General features: G+C 38.5%; 1 pseudogene; it reads right to left on the reverse strand.

Moving 5' to 3' along the window:
- Positions 1–8,091: 8,091 nt before the first annotated feature.
- Positions 8,092–22,291, reverse strand: part of LOC140945225 (uncharacterized) — a 156,220-nt pseudogene continuing 142,020 nt past the window's right edge.

Raw genomic sequence — 22,291 nt, forward strand, 5'->3', positions numbered from 1 at the left:
ACAAGTAACAGGTATGATAATCAAGTACGTAATCACCTTTCATTTTTCGGAGAAGTTAAGGAATTTTTGCTCTACTGTTAGCGTTTTAGAACTGAAGCATTTGTACCTTCTTCACCTTTATAATTCTTCTGACATTTATTTGGTTTCAGTTTTTTGAATCTACTACTTAATGGTAAAGCTTCCTTATTTATTGCAACAGTTCTTAGTGACTAGGTTTAATCATAGCAAACAACGTCCAATTTCTCAGAGTATTACTGCTTATCATGGAAAGGCCATGAGATAATTTAGAGAGTATTGTCGATGATCCCTAAACAAAATCGTCGTCAGTTTTTTAAGAGCCACATGCAATATCAGGCCAATATCGACAACCGGGTGGAAATGTACATTATCAGGGAAAGAAATGTAAAGAATATAACCTTTCACAGTAGATTTGTTTTTAACGTTTTTCTCCAGCTGTTAATTAGTAATTAGTTAAAGCTAATTTCTAGGGGATTTTAGCTACTGTAGGGGTAGAACATATTTTGAGGTACCCGTTTGATTAATCCCTCCCTCTCCGCTACTATCTACCAAACACTGAACTTGGACACCAGCAACTGTTTCTTTTTATCGCACAGAAAATAAGTGTGCCAAGGGACGGACGCATTTGATGATGGTATGGCATATAAGGTTTGTTAACGGGTATCAAGAGGCAGCAATTTATAATTAGCCTCACTACCCTCTGTCCATGACTGCTTTCCCTCCCCCTCCCCCGTATCATTATATGGGTACATGATTATCACTAGCTTAAAATGAGAAGTCGATGCAATCGATTTGTTGTCCTTTACCTTAAGTAATTTCTGATGGCGAACTAGCCTGCCAAAGCACAGGCCTTTTTCTGCTTTGCTTTACACACCGAGAAAACAGTTTTCTAAGCGTGTGAAACTATTGGGGCGAAACCTAAAGCCGAAAAAGGCGTCTGCTCTCGAAGGCTTATGGCGAACGGGCCAGTTTCGAATTATTAAAATCCACTTCTGAGGGAAATAAAACTAAATAAATGGACTATTCATCTCCGAATCTCAATACCATTTCCTTAGTTTTATACCACGCAGCCTCGGAGCCAAGCAACCTTGTTCCCATGGTTCTCTCCCATTCGTCCTCCGAAGCAAGAGAGACGGGGAATTAGTAGCGGAGAACCCTGGAAACGAAGTTGGGAGCCAACTCGTAAATTCAAAATAGGCCTATTGAAAGTATCCTTTGCTGTTAGACTGCGTGACTGTCCACATCGATCTTGTGACACTCAGTTGTCGTGCGTGTCTTCAATGAGTTCTTTTCTCCTTTTAATCATTTCAATCAGATTCTTATGGAAGTCCCGTAAAATTCCGAAAATAAGCCCCGGGGCTTATATGTTTCAAAGGCCTATTTTGGGGGGTTATTTTTTGAGGAGCTTATATTCGGAGGGGCTTATATACGGAGGGAAGCTCTCGTTTCAAAATCAGCTAGGCTTATACTTGGAGGGAAATTTGCGTCTCAAAATCGGTTGGGCTAACTTATAGTTGGAAGGAAAATTTATGTCAGTAATTTGCAGAAAGGTTTCACTGAACCTGCCTTGAGGAAATACACCTTTGTAAAACGCAGCCATGGAAGCACTTGGTCTACATGGACCAAGGAAATCCAAGCCAAGAGTGAAGAGTGAACTATGCAAACAGCAATTTCTGACTACAATCATTTGGTACACGCAAGAGTTCTTAGGCAAATACAAAAATTCATGTGTTACTGTACAGTTTTGCCTCGTTTTATTTTGAATTTGAGGGCAATTTCCAAGTACAAGCTCCCGAGGGCTTATACTCGGAGGGTCGATTTAACGGAGGGATTTTTGCGATACGAGTTTAGGGGGCTTATACATGGAGGGGCTGAATTTTCGAAATTTTACGGTATTTTATTTGTGCAACCAGTTGAGAATATTACAAACATTTACAGAGAAGGATACAAAAAATCTGAACAATTCGTCAAGAATAAAATCCGTCTACTTAGAGGATAAGGCACAACTAGCATATCCAATCACCGTACAGATGAGAATTCAAAGTATTATCAGCTAGTTATTACCCTGCGAGCAGAGGTCAGGGTCACCCAGCAACTATTTCCTCCTTAATACATTGAAAACACATTTTAGGCTATCCAGGGTAATTTCAGATCTCTAGAAGTGCATTCTAAGCAGCGCTATAAGATTTATATCTGTTCGGTAATCCTAGGGGAACTTGAATCTTTTCAAAATTACAAGGGCTTCAGTATTTCCCCGCTAATTTTAGATCTAATTTAATTAACGTTTTAAGAAAGTGAGCATTTTTCTGTTTTCTTCTCTCCATTACATTTTTGAATAAGAAAAAACTTAGGTTTCTTTTTTCTACGAAAAATAACCTAACGTGGGGAGTGTAATTTTTAGCCGTCCTCAAGTAATGAAAAATTCTAGGCCATGCTTGCTTTTCCAGAAAGATATTTTACAGAAAACAGTTGCTAGATGCTTCTGAGAGGTTTTTGCTGTTCTGTTTATAATTAGCTACCCTGCGAGTAGAGGTTCCTCTCTTGCGCGGCTTGAACCTCTGCTCGCAGCGTAGCTAATTATAAACAGAACACTCAAAGATTCTTACTCAGTCCTACTTTTTTGTCAACAATATAATATTGAACTGAATTCGTACTACATTTTCTCTCAGCCAAAAGACATGAAGTTCTTATTGGCCATGTCCTTGGTGTCTATTTGCCTCGTTCTGGTTTCCGCTCGCCTCATTCGTCGCAGAGAAACGATTGAAAAACTGGTTGAGTTGAAGGTCGCCGTTCCTTTTTTGCTGAAGTCGTGGCAGCAGGGATGTACCCCATTGGGTCAATCGTGCGATTCGTTAATGGATTGCTGTTCTCTCTACTGCCTTTTTGGGAAATGTTCAGAGCCTTTCGCTGGTGCCTTGAGGAAGTAGTCTAATACTGACGTAACATAAAGACTTACTGATCTACTTGTAGACTGTCCTTGACTTCAAAACTTCGAAAAAGTACTGTATTGTTAACTGTCTAAGTTTAATTAGCGATGACAGTATTCCGCGCGCATTTATCTTAACTCAAATTCATAAAAATTGGAATTCGAGAGCTACCTTTGTTTGCCGTTGATAACTATACTGCCAGGTATATGGCAAGACTATAAAGGATATAGTTGTGTTTTTATTCTTTCACCAAAAAAAACGGTGATAATGTATATGCTGTGTAGCATAAATCAAAAGGTTACACGACTCTGACTATTTCTTCCATTCTGTGTCAGATTTCATGATTAAAAACCTTCAGTAATTACATGTCTTCAAATAGGATGTCTGCTTGTAGGTTTTCCTTAATCTAGAAATTTTACATTTCAATATGGATGGCTTTTTTCCCCACTGAGTCCTTATCTTTATCCCGGCTATAAACTTAGCGAGCAGGCTCCAACCTTCTTCCTCTGATCCTAGAGTAAAATTTTAAATTTACTCAAACCTATCTAGAAGGATATCAGCTAAGAATTATCAGGTAAGAATTTCTGTTTTAGAAACCTTGAAGTGGACGGCAAAGTGATTGATGATCCTAGTGAACTTCTTGAGCAATTTAACACTCATTTCTCAAAAATCGCCGATAAACTTAGAGAAAAACCAGATTTAAATAATGACTTACCCAGATTGACTAATTTTGTCAACTCCAGAAAAGATCATGATGTCGTTTTCACTCTTCGAGATATTACTGTTTGTCAAGTTCTTAGTATTCTGAAGAGAGTTGAGTTGAGTTGAGTTGAGTTGACCGACTTCGTTTGGCTGCACCAGTTATCGCGCTGAGTATTGCAGGGATGTTGAACTACTCATTCTCAATTGGAACTTTTCCTCAACGTTGGAAACCCGCTAAAGTTACCCCTTTGTTCAAAAAAGGTGATGCAAGCAACCCATCTAATTATCGTCCAATTTATGTCCTTACAGTCATATCTGTTAAAAATTATTGAACGTTACGTCGACGATTCTTTGTATGACTTTTTTTTGACTGAACGACTTGATTTACTACCTCGTCCCCAGGGCTTTTCCCTAGAAATTATGGGAGGTTGCTTGATTTATTTAGACAGTCTAGTTTTCGTAAGCACCATAGTTCTGAGACTGCGCTGTTTAAAAATGAAAGTTGATGAGCTCTTACTAAATTTGGACAACAACAGAGTGAGTGGATTACTACTTGTTGACTACTGTAAAGCGTTCGACATGGTCGACCAAAATTTATTATTGGCTGAAATTAGAGGCTTATGGCTTTACCAACAGAGCATATAATTGGTGTCAGTCTTATCTCTCTGCTAGACGTCAGCTGGTCTGCATTGATGGCAAGGAATCGTCTTTGGCGTGTGTAAACCATGTAGTACCACAAAGATCTATTTTGGGTCCTCTTTTCTTCATCTTATTTATCAAGGATTTGCCACTTTATATTACAGCTCAGGGGAGAGGTTCCATCGACCTCCCCCCCTCCCCTACCCCTTGTATCACGGTGAAGGTATGACTTTGCGTGTGTTCGCCGGCCCGAGGGTTCAGTGCGCGTTTAGTTCGCAATAGATAGCATTACGTTTGCTTTGATTTGCCTGCATATTGAAGTCAGACTTTGAGCTACTATCACGCTCATGATAAGGTCGCGCTTCTCTTACCTGGTCTCAAGGCTACATTACTCCACGCGTAAAAGTAAACAAAAACAAGCAAACAGAAGCATTATGTTCTTTATCTTTGAGTTCCTATGTCTTAGTTATTTCGTTTCTTTTGTTTTTTGTTTTTATTCTTCTGATAGTTTTTTGTTTTGGAATTGTTTTAAAGTGGTTCATTCGTTTCTTATATTCTCTTTTAGCTTTGTTGGAGCAATTGATATACAGTACATGTAGGCCACGTGCGTCTACTATTGATCGAAACTACTGTAAAGCTCTGAGACACAATAATTCAGAGGTTGATGAGCCCATAACCCGGAGCAAGCAACTTCCATTCGCTCGTGCCACGGCGTTTTCACGGGCCAGTTTATTTTTAGAACGGTTTTTAGCGCGAATTTTGAACATCTTTTAAATTTCACAAACCAGTCAACAAAACCTACAGCCCTAAAAATGATATTTTTTGCCTTTTAATGACGTTTAGTTTTTCTTTTTGATATCTTTTACTTCGAATGCGCATATAGTCATGGTAGAGATTCTCTTTTCGCGGGAAAAAGTGCCCTAAAATGTGTCTAAAAATAAACTGGTCCGTAAAAACGCCGTGACAAAGGCCTAGTATGGGAGTACTAGATATATGCTGTGTGTATCAGGCAGTCAACTGATGAAACATCCAGCACTAAAACACAGTCACACACCCTTGGGCCACGAAATGGCCCAATAGTACCTTAGCTTTATGAAGCTGAAAGTGACTCAAACAAGGTATAGGGGGGATATATCGCGTACAAATCGGTAACAGTCACTGCGCTCATCTAATTAACGAAAAAGAGAACCGGGGGTTACTCTGCCCTTGGAACCAAAACATCTTATGTCTGTAATCGTAAAGGTCAAATCATACAGTCTTGGTGCTTTATAAGCAAAAAATGAAGGCTGATAAAGATTAATCAGATTCAAGCATTCTGTTATTTACCCAATCAGATGAAAAACAGTTGTAACCTAGGTCGAGGATGGCGGATGGGGGGAGGGGGGTGATGACCAATTAAAACTGAAAACTTGCAGCATCGGAAATGATTTAAAAAGCCTCAGCGAAGGGACAGGAAGAAGTGGCTTGTGGTTTCCTAATCAAACATTGACCTCGGAGGTCCTTGTTCAAGGGGAAGAGTTTTTTCAGAAAGGTTTTTCACGTCGTTGACATCAACAATCACATTAAAACTTCAGTCTCCTTTTCTTTATATTTAATACAATATAATAAGGCTGAAAGTTACATCAGAAACCGAACACTGTACCACGCAGGTTAGCTACAAGCAGTTGATGTAATCGAGTCGATTAGAGAGATTAAGATTGACGTTTACGCCAAACGGCAAACGTGAATTTGTACCACGTAACAAGTTTTCCCCTTATTTTTAGTTTACTGTTTATTGCTTCTACACAAAGTTTTATGCCAGTTTTATCCAAAAGAATCCTTCTGGACTGTTTTTATCTGCTTATTTTCTATTTTGATAAATTCTCAACTGACGTTTGCCGTTTGCCGTTTACCGTTTGCCGTATGCCGTAAACGTGAATCTTAATCTCTCTATGTAAATCTACTAATGAATAACCATGGCCGTGCTATACGTCATTTGCCCGGAAAACACTCCACCTTCAGGTGGCTAAAAATTCGTTAGATTCCCGCTAGAATAATCTTAGCTTAAAAGAATGAGGTACATATAACTTCTTAGCGCCTAACCACAAAACAATGCTGAACAAGTGCTCTGGAACTGATCTGTTTGATCAATGTACAGCCTTACTTTTACAAAAAATTAAGTTCTCCAGTCAATAAAACATTAAAAAAGCGTATCACTGTTATTAAAAATTGAACTATCTGAACCACAGTTCGGGTACTTATATAAGACAACAACAATATTATAAGATGGTCCTGAAGGGGGGTATATCAAATCCCAGTTCCCAACCTAAGTTTGGTCCAAATCCCATTCCCAGTGGTTGTTTGCCGGAAACTGATGGCATGCACATAATAAATGAAAAGCTGCAATGATTGACATCGTCTGGATACAGGTACATCAGTTCATCTGGAAAGAAAAAATCTCTCATTCTACTGGACAAGTCAAAAATCTTTCTCTTCCAACTCTTGTTGGCATAACTATATTAAAAATACTTCTCTCAATCTCACTTTCAACATCTTCATCCGACTCACGCACTATCTCTACTTCGCCGCGTTAGAAGTAGTTGTCACGCTTCAGTCGAAATCAGTTAAAGATTATAGCTTGCAATTTTCTGTGCGGATTACCGCATTGTTTGCTGAACTCAAACATTTGTACAAAGTGCGGGAAATATTTTTTAAATCAGACGCCATTTTGATCTTTCTCAAATGGGCATGTCATTTCAGCTACAACAAACCATTGAACAGGGAATCAGACAGAACTTCATTCATTCATTGCTATACTTTGGTTTACTGATGCACGATTGGATTTCTCCATTTCCAAAAGTAGGCTTATTTGTGCAAAAAAGTGGGTCAAATAATTGAGTTCAAGTCGTCTAAAGAAGAGAAACCGCAATCCCATTTTCAAAATTGTTCATGCCTCTCCCAGTGCAGTAAATCCCATTTTCCCACTCCAAAAACAAGTGAAATCCCAGTTCCTACTTTTTTACCCCTTCAGAACCATCTTATAACTGTTATGTCATTCAAGGAATAGTAAGTTACAGTGTTAACTAAAATGGTATTTACTAACTTACTAATCAGGCGTACCCAACGACAGCTTTATCACGAAAATCAGCTCTGAAATTTCTCTTTATAGGCTTCCTGAGGTGTTTTAAAAGCAATATAAATGAATAATTCGCATCGCTATTAAAATTTTAGGCATACTAGAGAGCTTCGAACAGACATTTCCTAGAAAACGGTCGTCGGGTGCCCCTGACTAATCTGTTGCCATGCGCTTTAGTTTGGAGACGCTTGCGTTTATAACGCGTTATGGCCTTCCATCCAACGTCATCCACTAGGCCAAAATTTAGTCTTTGAAGTTCGTGAATGTATCATCCTTTGACAAAAATGCATATTCATTTGTGTGGACGAAGTAAATTTTCCGTCAATTTGCCAATTTCCTTAGTTGTAACGCAAACAAAATGTTACACTAAGCACAACAAGCTTAGGTATAAAAAATCATTTAGGAAACTGATTTTAACACTTTCAGGGTAAACTCCCAATAGTTAACGCTGAAAAAACTAAATTTTGCGCAAAATACTTTTAACAATATGTAATTAAAGTATAAGAACATATAACAAAATCAACGGTCCAAAACTGTATATATTTTATGCTCTATAGATTTGTTCTAAGGCAATGATTAACCGACGGAACACGTGCGTAAGTGAAAGTACCATTTGAGAAACGTATTTCAACATCATCAGAGGAGGCAAAATTTCTCTATCAGCTAATGCGGCTTCGCTGCAATAATTTAAGGGAGTAAAATAGTATAATATTCACTTTCTACGGTTACAGGAAACCTTTTTTCCTCAGGTAAAATAGACTTTGATATTATAATCTTCCTTTGATTCAGCAGTACTCTTTCTTTGATATCTCCCTGCAATCAGCACGGCCCCTGTAAATAAAGTAACAATTGATTAATTAATACGCTTGAACAGCGTATCACGGCCTCAATACTACTCGTTCTATAGAGGTTTTAAGATAAAAAGCCTTAGATTAGAAGATAACAACCATGGGACGAATGTAAAATCAAAGTTGGGCAGGAGCTCAAAACCTTTCATTACTTTACAACAAGAGAGCATGTTAGAGCTACTTGTATTATCTAGCTATATGGTGTATACACAAAAATGGGTTTTTAGAAACATTTTTTGGTCTATTTTCGGCCCATTTAACCTGCTTCTCTGCTAATAACAAATCATAAAATATAGGTTTTAACTCTTTTTGACAAATATGACATTTCTCTTTTGAATCGGAATGATGACTTAACGGTAGTTCAAACTAAAATGTTGAGGCAAAAACTAAGAATTCTCAACGCATGATCCAGAGCCAGTATGTCACGGCAACGGCCATTTACAGTGAATGCTGATTTTGCGCTTAATTATATGATTATTGAAAGGTTTCTAACGTTTTTAAACAATTTTCTATTACAGAAATGAAATCTGATTACGTAAATTCAGAATGATTGTACATCAACGAACCATCCATATTATTTTTTTGTCCATATTATTCACGCTAAGTCTTGCTTTTACTGCTTATTTGTATTTAGTTTTGTCAATTCCTTTACATTTCAATTTGAAGACAATAAAACCTTAAAACTTATTTAATATATGAGGACCCTAAGTAATCTAAAACAAAAGAAAAGTCTGTACTTACAGCTTTCTCAACGGTTTACATCAAATTCAATCGTGACGTCATCGCCAATCAGCACAAATGGAGCCCAGTACTTTGGGGCGGAAAAGTCGTCCGAATCTCGAAGGCGTTTCATGGCCTTCTGCAGAGCAGTACTGGCACTTTCTCCAGCTCTCAGGTGTTGGTAGAAACATTCCATAAACACCATTGTAGCTTCATCGTCAATTGCCCAGAGAGACGCCAGCACAGAACGAGCACCAGCAAACAAGAAAGCCCTTTCCATACCGACCACACCCTCAGACGAGACCTCTCCTTGACCACTATGGCAGCAACTAAGCACAACTAGCCTCGCTGTCAGCTTAATGGCCTGTAAATCAGACATTTTCAACATGTAGTCCTCTTCCGTAGGAATACGAGTCTTGGATTGCCACCCAGGGTTGGGAGCCAAAGCAATTTCACCAGCTTCCTTTCCTCCGTGTGCTGCAATGTGAATCAAAGCGACTGAATCTATTCTCCGAAGCACCTCTTCTTTGGTTGCAGCTTCTCCCCTGAGTGGTTGGCTGTTGAGAAGTTTTCCAATCATCTCGACTTCTTTTTTTGCGAACTCCAGCTGATCATAAATGGGTTTATCCCTTTTATTTGTAACTTTCCTCAAACATGGATCTCCAACAAGCAGGGCGCCGGTTTTACTGTGGTATTCACTTGAAGAATCTCTTATTACTTTCAAACTTGTCAGTGAGGGAATAATATGGATCCTTAAAGTTTCACTTAGGGCTGTCCAAGGAGCTAAACACAAAGCACCATCAGGGACTACAACCAGTTCATCGCCATCAAGTAAGTGTTCGATGGGACCAAAAACTATATCATGCATGGCTGTAACCAGTCGATATTCTCGTGCGATGGAATCGATATTTTGTCATCTTCCTTAGTACTGGAAGTTGACTTATCGCGTAAAAGATCAAGTGACCGATTCTCGCATCTAACATCTCTGCCAGCCCCAATTTTATCCAAAGAATCTTTCAAAAGTGCATCAAAGGGATCTTCGTGTGCACCTCCACTTTTTAGTGCTGCTTGCCTAAAAATAGCGTTGGTTTTCTTTCCCAGTACCCACAAGCTTATTACTTCTTCGTCCAATGCGATAAACATTGTCAGAACAGATGTGTTCCTTGAAATGTTTGCGAAATCTTCCTCAGTTTCATTTGAAATGGGGGAAAGGGATGTAAGGCCATACTTTATTTTCAAGGCATCTAGCAAAGCCGCTGCTCGTCCCCGTTCGGCTGCGAACAAAGCCTCATCCGTCTTTTGAAGCGATATAAGAACTCGACATAAATAACGATAGCTAGATACGTTAAGCTCATGAAAACTTATTTTCCATGAATCTTCCGAAATGAAACTACCCCTAATAGTATCAAACGTTTTTACGCTGAATTTGAAATTAACTACAGCCTCATCCAGAGAACCTGACAACATATGAGCCATACCCAAGTACTGATAGGCATGTCCTTCTAGGAACATGTCAGCCACTTCCTTAGAAATTTTGAGCTGTTGCTTGTGGTACTCGATTGCTTTTTGGAATTGTTCAAGGGATAAATAAGCACAGCCGAGATTGGCATAGGTATATCCCTCTAAGGACCTGTTGCTCACTTCCTTAGTAATGCTTAGGCTTTGCTTATAATGCTCTATTGCTCTTTGGACGTCACCGAGGGAGTTATAAACTAAGCCGATACTTTCATAGGTCACTCCTTCTCCAATCCTGTCGCCGACTTCTATTTGAATGCTAAGGCTTTTCTTGTGGTGCTCCATTGATTGTTTGAAGTCCTCGAGGGATAAATAAGCATTGTCGAGATTGCCATAGGCACGTCCTTGTCCGGCCCTGTCACCGACTTCTATTGCAATGCTCAGGTATTGCTTGTGGTACTCTATTGCTTGTTGGAATTGGCCAAGGGATTGATAAGCATTGCCGAGATTGCCATAGGCACATCCTTGTCCGCCCCTGTCGCCGACTTCTATTGCAATGCTCAGGTCTTGCTTGTGGTACTCTATTGCTTGTTGGAATTGGCCAAGGGATTTATAAGCATTGCCGAGATTGCCATAGGCACATCCTTGTCCGGCCCTGTCGCCGACTTCTATTGCAATGCTCAGGTCTTGCTTGTGGTACTCTATTGCTTGTTGGAATTGGCCAAGGGATTTATAAGCATTGCCGAGATTGCCATAGGCACATCCTTGTCCGGCCCTGTCACCGACTTCTATTGCAATGCTCAGGCATTGCTTGTGGTACTCTATTGCTTGTTGGAATTGGCCAAGGGATTGATAAGCATTGCCGAGATTGCCATAGGCACGTCCTTGTCCGACCCTGTGGCCTACTTCTATTGCAATGCTCAGTTGTTTCTCGTGGTACTGTATTCTATTCCTTTCAGTCATTTAGCAGTTCTTGTATGAAAAGTGTGGCTGGTTCTTGATGGTAATATACCTAGAAAAGGAAAATATAAAGTTATCATTCTTTCCTGTCTGCTACTTTTGTGATTTGTTTAGAGTTGTGCGCGTTGATGTGAAGAAAATGCAGAAAAGTGCTTTCTAATACATGTTAAACTGAATTAGTTTTCTGGCTTGGACAGAGAAAAATCTGAACTCTAACCCACGGACAGCGGATTTACTGGTTTCTTGTGGACGAATGGCCGATTGGTGTAAAAAAATGCGGTTTCAAAAATTTCAAGATTCGTGCGGACGGGGCCTAAACTGGAGGTTTGTTGTTGGTGCAGATCACAAATTGAAATAATACTGAATCCTTATGGCTCCTTCGTAATGATTGTCCCTGTCGTCAGCGTACAGTTCAGGGTATTGTCTCCAAGTTTCATTCTTTACATGAACAGCAGCAACTAACAATGCATTTTAAATACGCCGAAATCTTAATTATTGTTTTCCACCAAAATATGAAACTCGGAAACATTACCCGGAATAATGACAGGCTCTCGTAAAGACGAAATTTCGATTAAGTAAAATGGTCAATTGTAGCCCTTATGTTATTACCTTACAAGTTATCAAAAATATTGAAACTCAAAGGTCATATGAAATGACGGTTAATCTCGATAATCTCAAATTTTAAAAACATTTATCAAGCGGTTTCAGAATTATTTGTTTATTTGGTAAAGTAGACCAAAATATTAAAAAAAAACGCCAACAAGAGCACCCCAATGTATTATCACATCCCTTTTTCTTGCGAACGGCTAAAGCCATCCCCATGATCTTTACAAACACGTTTAAAAGTGAAAGAAGGTACGATGAGGCAGAATTGCACTTCAAAATCGCTTCGTTTTCTCAAGATAAGGGCCGAATACTGAATACTGAATACTGAATTTCTAACCACAAATACTTCATCCCAAAATATCTTCAAAACGCTCTCATAGATTGCAAAGGTCCTGATTTGAACTATTTTGGCCGAAAAGTTGGTAGGTACTTCATGTAGGCCTTACGTATAATGTCCTGAGACATACATGGCCTTACATGTCGATGATGTCACAGGCACGATAGCAGTTGTGTAGTTATTCTAGTACAGTTGCTGTACTGGCTGTAGTCTTTGTAGTTGTTGTAGTTATGTCAATGTAACCCGGCTGATTATAACAAATTTTCATCTTTATCTGATACAGTTTTTGTCAATTGTGACGTAGCTAATGCTCAAACATGGGAGGTATTAACGCTGAAAAACCCCATCGAGCCACTTTAAGAAAATGTACAGTGAGTAGCTCTTTCCCCCTCCTTCACTTCCCCTGTATATAACATGTTACATTGTTTTCTTTAAACAGCAAAGATCTCGAAGTTACCAGGATAACATCACTAAATACAAGTCACAAGTAAAGTACCGCCGTCTATCAACAGCGTCACCCATCAACGGTTTCCTCCAAAAAACGTTATTCTAAACACTTTTTAGTCTATCCAGAGTACTTTTAGATGTCTAGAAATACATTCTAAGCGGGGCTACAAAAATTTAATCTGTTCGGTCATCCTAGAGGAACTTAAGTCTTCATCGGGAGAAATGATCGGACATTTACGCATATCAATGTGCCATTGCGGTGGGCTAATCCGGCATGAATGTGCCAAGAAAGCGGCATAATGATAGAGAAAACGGGCGATTTTGGCGGCGCAGCAGAGTGACTAAAATCGTCATTTCGGTACTTAAGAAGATGAATTCTTTAACGATATAAAGCAGACTCTTAAAGTGAAAGGATTAATCTATCATTCCAGCTAAATTTCAAGTAAAATAAATGAGAATTGGGTGCAGACTTTTAACATTGAAAATCAGGCTTTTTACAGTATTTTCAGTATGGAAAACGACCCTTGTCCAAGTTAAACATCGAATTTCTTCAAAAATAATCAGAAATTCTCAGATTATAGTGCGGATTATTTAAGACAAAGGCCTTACCTACACGTGGATAGCTTTTTCGCGAAAATTTGACTCGATTTAGTTGCAGATTTTTAAGTCTGAAAATATAAAGTTTAAATTTAGTGTGCAGTCGGAGTGAAGTCATTGTCTTAGTCGAAACAATGGTGGCCGTGAAAAAACAATACGAGGTCGCTTTCAACAGCAGACAACATTGAGAAGCCAGTCGCGCGCGAAATTTAAAGAAGCTTAAAGACATCAGAGCACTAGCGGCTTGCGTTTGCTACTCCGACAAAATTGTTTTCAAGATATCTGATTCACGCTTAACTACATAGTTATACAGTTTCGGTTATGTTATAAGCTTATCTAGGTTCAGATTAATTATTGGCGGTCTCATCTGTGCGAATATCAACATTTTCCACTCGGTTTTCGACTGAAAATTTACATAGAGCCTCCAATTCTCTTTATAGAGCGCGGCACAACTTTTCAATAAATATTTCTTGCTATCGTTGTCTATATTAAAACGTCCCTCTTTTTTTGACCTCAATCTCTTTATTACGCGTCCGACGGGTGTATTCAGGAGACTAACTTCCGATTCGAAAGGGCCGATTCTAAACTTCGCTCTGATCACTCTAGTTGTGCGTTATCTTCGTTCACATGTAATTTATTAAAGGCAAACTGGCTTCCTTTTTGCCTCCACTCTTTCTCTACGGCCGTCTTACTCATAGAGTAATCAGTTAGAGCTCCTTCAAAACTCTAATGCGAGGAAACGAAACTAAAATTTTCGACTCATCTTTAAGTCAGTTATCTGTAACGAGTAATTAAAATGCGTTAAGGTGCGATCTGGCCTCGCAAAAGCGAAAACAATAGAGAGATTGGGCTATTGTTAGTTTCACCCGCCTACTCCACCATAGTTAATAGAGGGAATGGTTATGAAACCCGACAAAGTTCTTTGTTGTATGTTTTTGTTCTCTTTTTTGGCCTTGACCCTGCACAAAACACAATAGTTGTTTACTCCGTACTGAGGAACTAACCAATAGAAACGTGCTGGTTACGTAATTCATGCATAACGTATGAACGCAAAACAAAAGATTGTGCAGGGTCGTGGACCTTCTAACATAAATCTTGGCATCTTTTTTTGCTCCTTTGATGTTTGCCGGGCTTCATAACAAGTCACCTCCATTAACTATGACTCCACGATGAAGAGTACTGCCGTGCGTTCATGGTAGCCAATGAAAAAGACTCCTGTTCAGCATTTTAGAATAACAATTATCGATATGACAGACCTAAAAGCTGTCACCGACTGTAAGTAAATGTCCCGAGAACAATGGCCATTTCTCCCGATGTTCGAAATTACGAGGACTTCAGTATTATTTTCCCGAAAATTTTAGGTGCAATTTAACGTTTAACGAAAGTGAGAATTTTTCTGATTCCTCTCTCCATCATATTTTAGAATCCGAAAATTTTAGGTTTCCTTTTTCTGAGAAAAATAGTGTAACCTGGGTAGTAAAATATGAAAAATTAAACTTCAGAAAATCGTAGGGAATTTATTAGATAAGCTTCAAAAATTGAACATAAATGGAACGTTCATTTAGAAATTTTTAGCCGTCCTCAAGCAAAAGAAAATTCTAGGCAATATTTGCTTCTCCGAACACATGTTTTACAGAAAAAAACCGTTGGGTGCCCCTGTATCAACAGGTAGTTGAATAAAACGAGTTTTAAATCTTGAGACCTGTGGTTCAATGTTTCAGACAAAATAGTCCAAATGCTCAATTTTAACCCTTTGTTTTAGGCCACACTATCAGTGACTTTGAAATGTTGAATTACCAATGAATTGTACACTATCTTTGGGACCTTTGGATCATCTTCAGAAAATCGTTTTCGGGCATGAAGGGGCATAGCGAGAGATTTTGAAGGTGTACGCACAGGAAGAAAAGCTAGAGCGCAGAACGCACTCCAAAATAGGGCGTCTGGGCGCATGTTTCCCAGAATGTTTTTAATTGAAGGTCACGGAAATGCCATTTCCTGCGTTTCTCGCAGAACATTTTGAGTAAACAAGTACGAAGAAAAATGCAGTAGGGGGCAGGGAAGGGTACATTTTTTTCGATTTTCATCCCACTAAAACGTTTCTGCCGTCCGTTTATGGAATAAGAAAAGGATAAAGGAAATATTCAAACAAAGAGACCCATATAATACGAAAAAGTAAATAAGTCATGCGCTTAAATGATAAAAATGCTTTCAGGAAATTTAAAAAAATTCCTTTTTCCAGATTTCAGCTGTACGCACAGGCGTATGTGCACATATGGACGCTACGCTCCTGCAGTGTTAGTCATTATTAAGCCCAGCACAGTATATAGTAAAAAGGTTCACGCCGCATTGACAGTCGTTGTTTAGCTTCATTAACTATTTGAGAGCTCTCAATTGACCATAAAAGCGGAGCTTCACGTGCGCGGGCAGAGCCCCATAGCTAAGAACATTTGGTTATCTATCCATGTGAGAAAATTTGGTAGTCACGTGATCGTACGCCCGACCGTCCGACCGACCGTCCATCTGCACCACAGGGAAACCAATGTTAAATTTCACACCTTCTAGCTAGTATGGGAGCCTGCAGCCTGATATTGCACATTCATGTTGTGACCAATTGACAGATGTCAAAACAGGGCATCCGCTGACCAGTCTCACATTACCGTATCGCAGGCTCAGGTGTCGACTCATTTTGTTTGCGTGTTTTTGAAGTTATCCGCTGACAAGTTGCTAGTTTTCAAATGATCGCAGGCTCAAGTTCAAGGCTTTTAAATGCACGGGGAAAAAGTTGTGTTAATGAGTCGTTCTATTAACATTTTTATTGACTCTGGACGCGAAAATTCAGCCAGTTTTTACAGGCGGGAAGGCAGTTGCTTTTGGCTTTTCTCACCATGGTCACTCATTGGTCACGCTTTTCGTCCCATGGCTCTGATTGCTCAAAATTTGACAGGTGGGTTCAAGCGGAAAATTTACGCATTATCTGGAAATTTGTTTAGTGATAGCTGAAGCTGATAGTTTTGTGTCATCTTATTCTTGCACAAATTGAAAGACAGCTGCTATCAAGATTCTTTTGTTATTCATGGCTGGTTTGTTGATTGGTTTTTTGGTTGAGAAATGCGCCACTTTTCCAAGTCATCGGAACATGATCCGTTTTCTGATGGCATCGTTTTCAAAAATGAACCTCTACCTGAAAAGTCTGAGGCGATTCTGGCCTTACTTGATGGCCTTCAGGAGCTGCATTTCGACTGGTAAACCTGAGTAATTATTGCATTTGATTTTTTTTTTCTCCTGGTAATTCATGAAGCCCAGCGTAGTTTTTTGCGGAAAGTTTTTAAGATTCGAGACAATGAGCTGACCTAGTACCATGCCAGGTTTGATATACAGAACTTTAAAAGCCTTTACACATTTTCTGACCGCAAACAGAGGGAAAACGTTCTGAAGAATGTTGGTTGTAAAAAAGGAAAGCTTTGAGCGATATTCTTGCTTCGAGTTCATCTTGAAAAAGTAGAAAACACCTGAAGGCCGGTTTATATCTGCAAGGTTTTTTATATGACCGTCAGGATTTTCAGGAACACTTCAGTCACTCTCAATACTTGTCTTCGTGAATAACAATTGTTGTCTCTGTAAGTGTTTCACCGAATTATATTTCTTGTCTTGATTGTTAGTAGTCTCTTTCGCAATTTTTTAAAATCACAATGCCGTTTGTTTTAAGTCGTACATGAACATCGCATGTAGGAGTACTCAAAATGCCCCGCGTATCAAACGCGTTTAATGATTACACATAATAAAACCATAAAAAAATTAAACATAATAAATTCTTTCTTATATTGAAGCGTAACTCTATTTACCGTTCATTCAAACAAACAACAGCTCGCACTGCAAATTTGGCGCTTGTCAAAAGTAAGAACCGGCTGCCCGTATAGGTGAATTTTGAAGTCAAATAAAAATACTAGGCTTTTTTCAACGTTTTCGCTAAAAGCCCGTTATTACCCTGAATAATACATAGAGCAGATTGATCTCACTGAATAGTCCCGACATCGTGGTATTTTCTTCATGAAAACGTTTTATAATGGTTCACTTCTATAATTTGTTGTGCAAGGGTTAGCGCGTCCTTCGATCTTCGTGAATATTGAATGTGAGTGCAATTTGTCTTGCAAAATTGTGAAAAATGAAAAAAAAAAAAACAATTCTGTCCGAAGTCTGTACGATAAACAAAGAGCGCCTGATAGTACTGTTTACCTCATATGTGATGTATAAAAAGTATAAAAGGCTGGTTTACAAGCCATCAGATTTGTCGGCAAGATTTTGTAAAGTAAACTTGTCGAACACAAAAAATCCGGCCTGATTTTTCATTTTGGTCTCCCTTTTAGACAGTGGAGAGCATGTAAAATTGGCTATCGTGTCTTATAACTGGCCTTTAAAATTATATTTCGGAGCTGTCCAATTAACCCTATAAAATAAAGGTGGTGTAGGTGGGTGACTGGTTTTTTTTTGTTTGGGAAGAATTTGTTTTCCAAACTAAATCTACTGTGATCAAAGGTGCATGATTGCCATTTTTTGGGTGTACAAATAAGACTATCAACTCGATGTAAGATTTGCTTTACTTTTGGACTGTTTGCAAATTATTTTTTCTCTAAAATCACTTAGCTTTTATCTCATAAGTCATATGGATCTTCCCTAAAGTTAACTGGTTTGTGGATTACAAGTTTATTGTTTGATTTAAATAATATATTTATTAACAGGAGATTCGCTTTAAGCCCTGGCTAAATCTATATATTATGTATGTCTGTTATCAAGTGAAACACAGGTTTCAGGTTCCCACACAAGGTAGAAAGTTTGACATTACACATTGTTTTTTTTTTGTGGTGCGGACGGACTGGCGTACGGTCACGTGGTTACCAAAATTTCTCGGGTGGATAGATTACAAAATTTTCTTAGGCATGTGGCTTAGCTCGCGTGTGGAGCTCCGCTAATAACATACTTCTAGCCTATAATGCATTGCTGTACAAATATGCCGTTTCATGTTTTAAATGTAACTGTAACATGAAAAATATCTTATGTTTCTTATCCTAGTATATACACTACTGTGCAAAGCTTTCCTGACAAACCATTAGTGGAAGTCACTGGTGTTAAAGTTGCAAATTAATTGATTGCAATTATTTTGTGTACACGAAATGTTCGATCATTATATTGCTTTCCATTTCTGCAAATTTTGAGAAAAACTGTTTTTAATTATATTTCAGGATCAGTTTCATCATTTCATCATCGTCAGTTTTTTTAACAGAGAGAAGACCAACGTGGAAACCGTTTTAACAGAACCAGCTCCACCGCAACTTTTACTTTTAGATAAAATATTTTTTAAAAAGTCAGGAACTTACAATTGTTTGTTGGCAAAATCCTCCTTTTGTTCTCCCTTTTCTTCGCTTCGGCGAATCAATCTGAAGATAACAAAAGATGAATTGTTCAGCAAAAACTTGAATAGATAATTTTTGCTTCTAAATGGATAGTTTAAGTATCAGTTCTTCCTTAGGGTGACTAGAGGACTGAGAGGAGATTGGTACTCGGGTTGTAAAATGAAATTAGTCCAGGTTTGTTCGTCCACGCGTGATTACAGTTAAATGGTCAATTAAACAGTCAATGGATGAATGATAAATATTGTTCGCATATGGGCAGCTTTGAACACGCATATTCGTTTACAGACCTAATAACGGACTTTATTATACATTGTAGTCACCATCTTTCTTCTCATTGGCTAAAAGCCTACAGCTAATTCTGGGAAACAGCGCAACCTACAGATTATTCACTAATCTGTACCTACAGATTAGTGAATAATCTGTAGGTTGCGCGCGCAATGCATGATTTCCAAGAGCTATGTCAATGCACGGACAACAATGTCAAGTTCGCGGACAGCAAAGTAAGAATGGCTTCTATAATAAAAAAATAAGAATGGCTTGTATAATAAAACAATTATTAGATTCGGTTTTTGTGATATCCGGAATAATCAAGGTCTCGGTTAGTGTTATCAGACTCAGCCTTCGGCTTCGGCTGATAACACTTATCTCGACCTTGATTATTCCGGATATCACAAATACCTCATCCAATAATTGTTTTTAATCGCATGGACATGGCTTTAATGTGTAATGTTATAAAATACAGGTTACAAGATACCATGTGTTCGCCTACCAAATTATATCCAGAGCCTGATTTAAGTGCCTAATGACTGTACGTTGAACCAAGAGTAAAACTATAAAGCATGAAACTGCTTCTGAATCTGAGCGTTGGTGCTGGTATAGAAATGAGCCCAAATAGAATTAATAAAAAAAAAATCTCCGGTGAAGGTGATCATCGAATTCGATTTTCTGGTAGCCTATTTTCAATTTCTACAGATAATGCCTGGCAGTTTGCTATTAACACATTGTCTGATGATTGGAGACATGTTCTCAGACATATTAAATGACAACAATTATGTTCTACGAGTAACCTGAAGCACATGCATAGATAAACATTCCAGAATAAATATAAACGATTCGGGGGAAGTGAAGGAAGGGGGAAAGGAGGAAGGGATGGGGGAAGGAATGAGAGCAAGCAAGCTCATACGGTTTGAGAATCAGGGTACATAATCACCTTAAGCGAGCAAACCGTCGTTTGCAAATACACACAGGAAGGGCTGTAGTCTTAAAAAGTGACATTACAAAACAAACAACATAACTGCTATCAAATGAAGAATAAACTAATGCCAATTTGTACAAAATAGACAAAACAATTATTTTTAATCACCACGAACCTCTCAAAGATCAGCTTAAGATTCTGGCTCCAGCTCTCCGCTCTATCTGAAACGAGTTTCAGAATCACATTCAGCTGACAGGTAACTTAAATGTGTATTTTCTTGTTAAAGCCAAACTTAACTTTATAAACAATAGTATGAGATCTTCCCTAGATTTCACTGTCGTAGAGACCAATACGTATTATCTATACCTGTATACCACTTTTGTTGTAAGGGATATATGACATGGACCGATCTTTCTATAAAATGCTTTAAGCTGCATGAATATGAGTACTTAGACCATACACATAGTCCCCAGCCAGACAAATATCCTTTCCGAAGAAATATCAAAAAGAAATCTAAATTTGTTTTCTTCAGAATATATCGTCTTAGCGAAATATGTTTTGCAAGATAAACAAGAAACTTCAAAATTATATCCATGGCAACTGCCTCGGTTGCCTCTATGCTTGAGGGACCTAACAATGCATTGATACTGCACGCGGCTAAAGGTATGTTTATTTAAAACGTACCAGTTACAGATGATGAAGGGAAACAGCTCGTACGTCTCGAACCTTGGACACAATGATCCGCTTGAAATAATTCAGCTCTTCTCTGAAATGAGGTACAATTCAAATTAGTTAAAGTGTCTTCAGATAATCAACAGAGATTGGCTGCCCTGCCCTCAAATTTATATACGCACCCGGCCATGGCCAGAATATACATAGATGTGGTAGTAACGCCCCTTACTGGAAGGAGAAATGCGATATCAAGTAATAAAATAAATTTTTATTTTTCAAAAACTTACCAATTCTTGATGAAAGGAGACCAAAGAAAACAGCAGTAAGGTCAGGAACTTTTGTCTTCCTGAAAGAGGGACGATTTTATGTATCAGTAAAAAATATGTTGAAAGATATCCAATGAAATCATCACTTATAAACACAAAACATTAAAAAAATTAACACCAACACCTACAGTGTAAGAAGTAACAAAAGGAAAACAAACAAACTTTAAAAGTTTAACTTGAAATGCCTGTTAGAGCTAAACGTCGAGTCCGGGACACCGTACAAATTAACGAACAAACAAACTTAGTTTCGTTGTCGCAACCTAGGCTAAATTAAAAGTTATTTCAAGGGAAAAAAAGCCGGAGAAGATAGGAAACTAAGGAAACTACGTAAAACGTGACCAAAAAACATTGTAAAAAATTACCTTCTCAGGTTCGGAAAATTCCAAATTGAACGAGCATCTTTCCTACCTGTTAAGCGATTTCAGTAAAATCTCCTCGGGAAATTCTCTGTCTAGTAAAGTTGTCTTCAGTGGTTTGCGGTTTAGATGCTACTGAATAACGATTTAATTAATACTGTGGCCGATAGAAACAAAACAGAAAAACAGAAAGCCTCAAACCCAAAACCGAAACACACGAGCCAAAACGGTAATCTAATAGCGAAAACAAGACAAATCCACAACCAGAAAACAGGAACACAATTCCCGAAACGGAATTAATACATCACCCAAAAGGGAAAGACACAAAAAGCCTAAAACAGTAACTGTGACAGATCAGAATTAAATATAACAAAATCACAAAATCGACAAAGAGGATCAACAACCCAAAACAGAAACACACAAAAAATGTAAAATTGTAATTATAATTAGCCATAATGCATTTTCTTCTGCCTCCTTTACAGGCTTCCCAAAGGCTACGTGGGCCTGAGCACAGACATACCAGTACTGGAGTCGCGCGAGAAATGACGTAATTTAGACGTATACCTTAAAATGCGAAGCAGCGCCGAGATCCTTATTCTTGACCCCAACAAACACAACAAATTACTGGAAGTGCGTTTTGAATTTACTTTCATCCTGAGTAGCAAATCCACAATGGCTGTTTTTTTAGGCTAATCATGGCCCGTACTCAAATCCTGATACACGCGCGCGACTTCGCACATCACACAACAGTAGGAATCTCACCAAAATCACATACAGTAATGACCACAGGTATCCCAAGCTCACGAAAGCGAATCGTTGTTGCATAACGATCGTTTTTTAAGGGTCAAAAATAGTAATAAAAATACATCAGAATTCCTTACCTTGTCTCCTTGTCTAAAAATATGGTGTTTTCTTAGCATTTTTGGCTGTTTCAGGGAGATTCCAGCGAGTTTTAGTTCTGCC

Source organism: Porites lutea, chromosome 8 (genome assembly GCF_958299795.1).
Source record: "Porites lutea chromosome 8, jaPorLute2.1, whole genome shotgun sequence".
In the NCBI taxonomy this organism is placed as follows: domain Eukaryota; kingdom Metazoa; phylum Cnidaria; class Anthozoa; order Scleractinia; family Poritidae; genus Porites; species Porites lutea.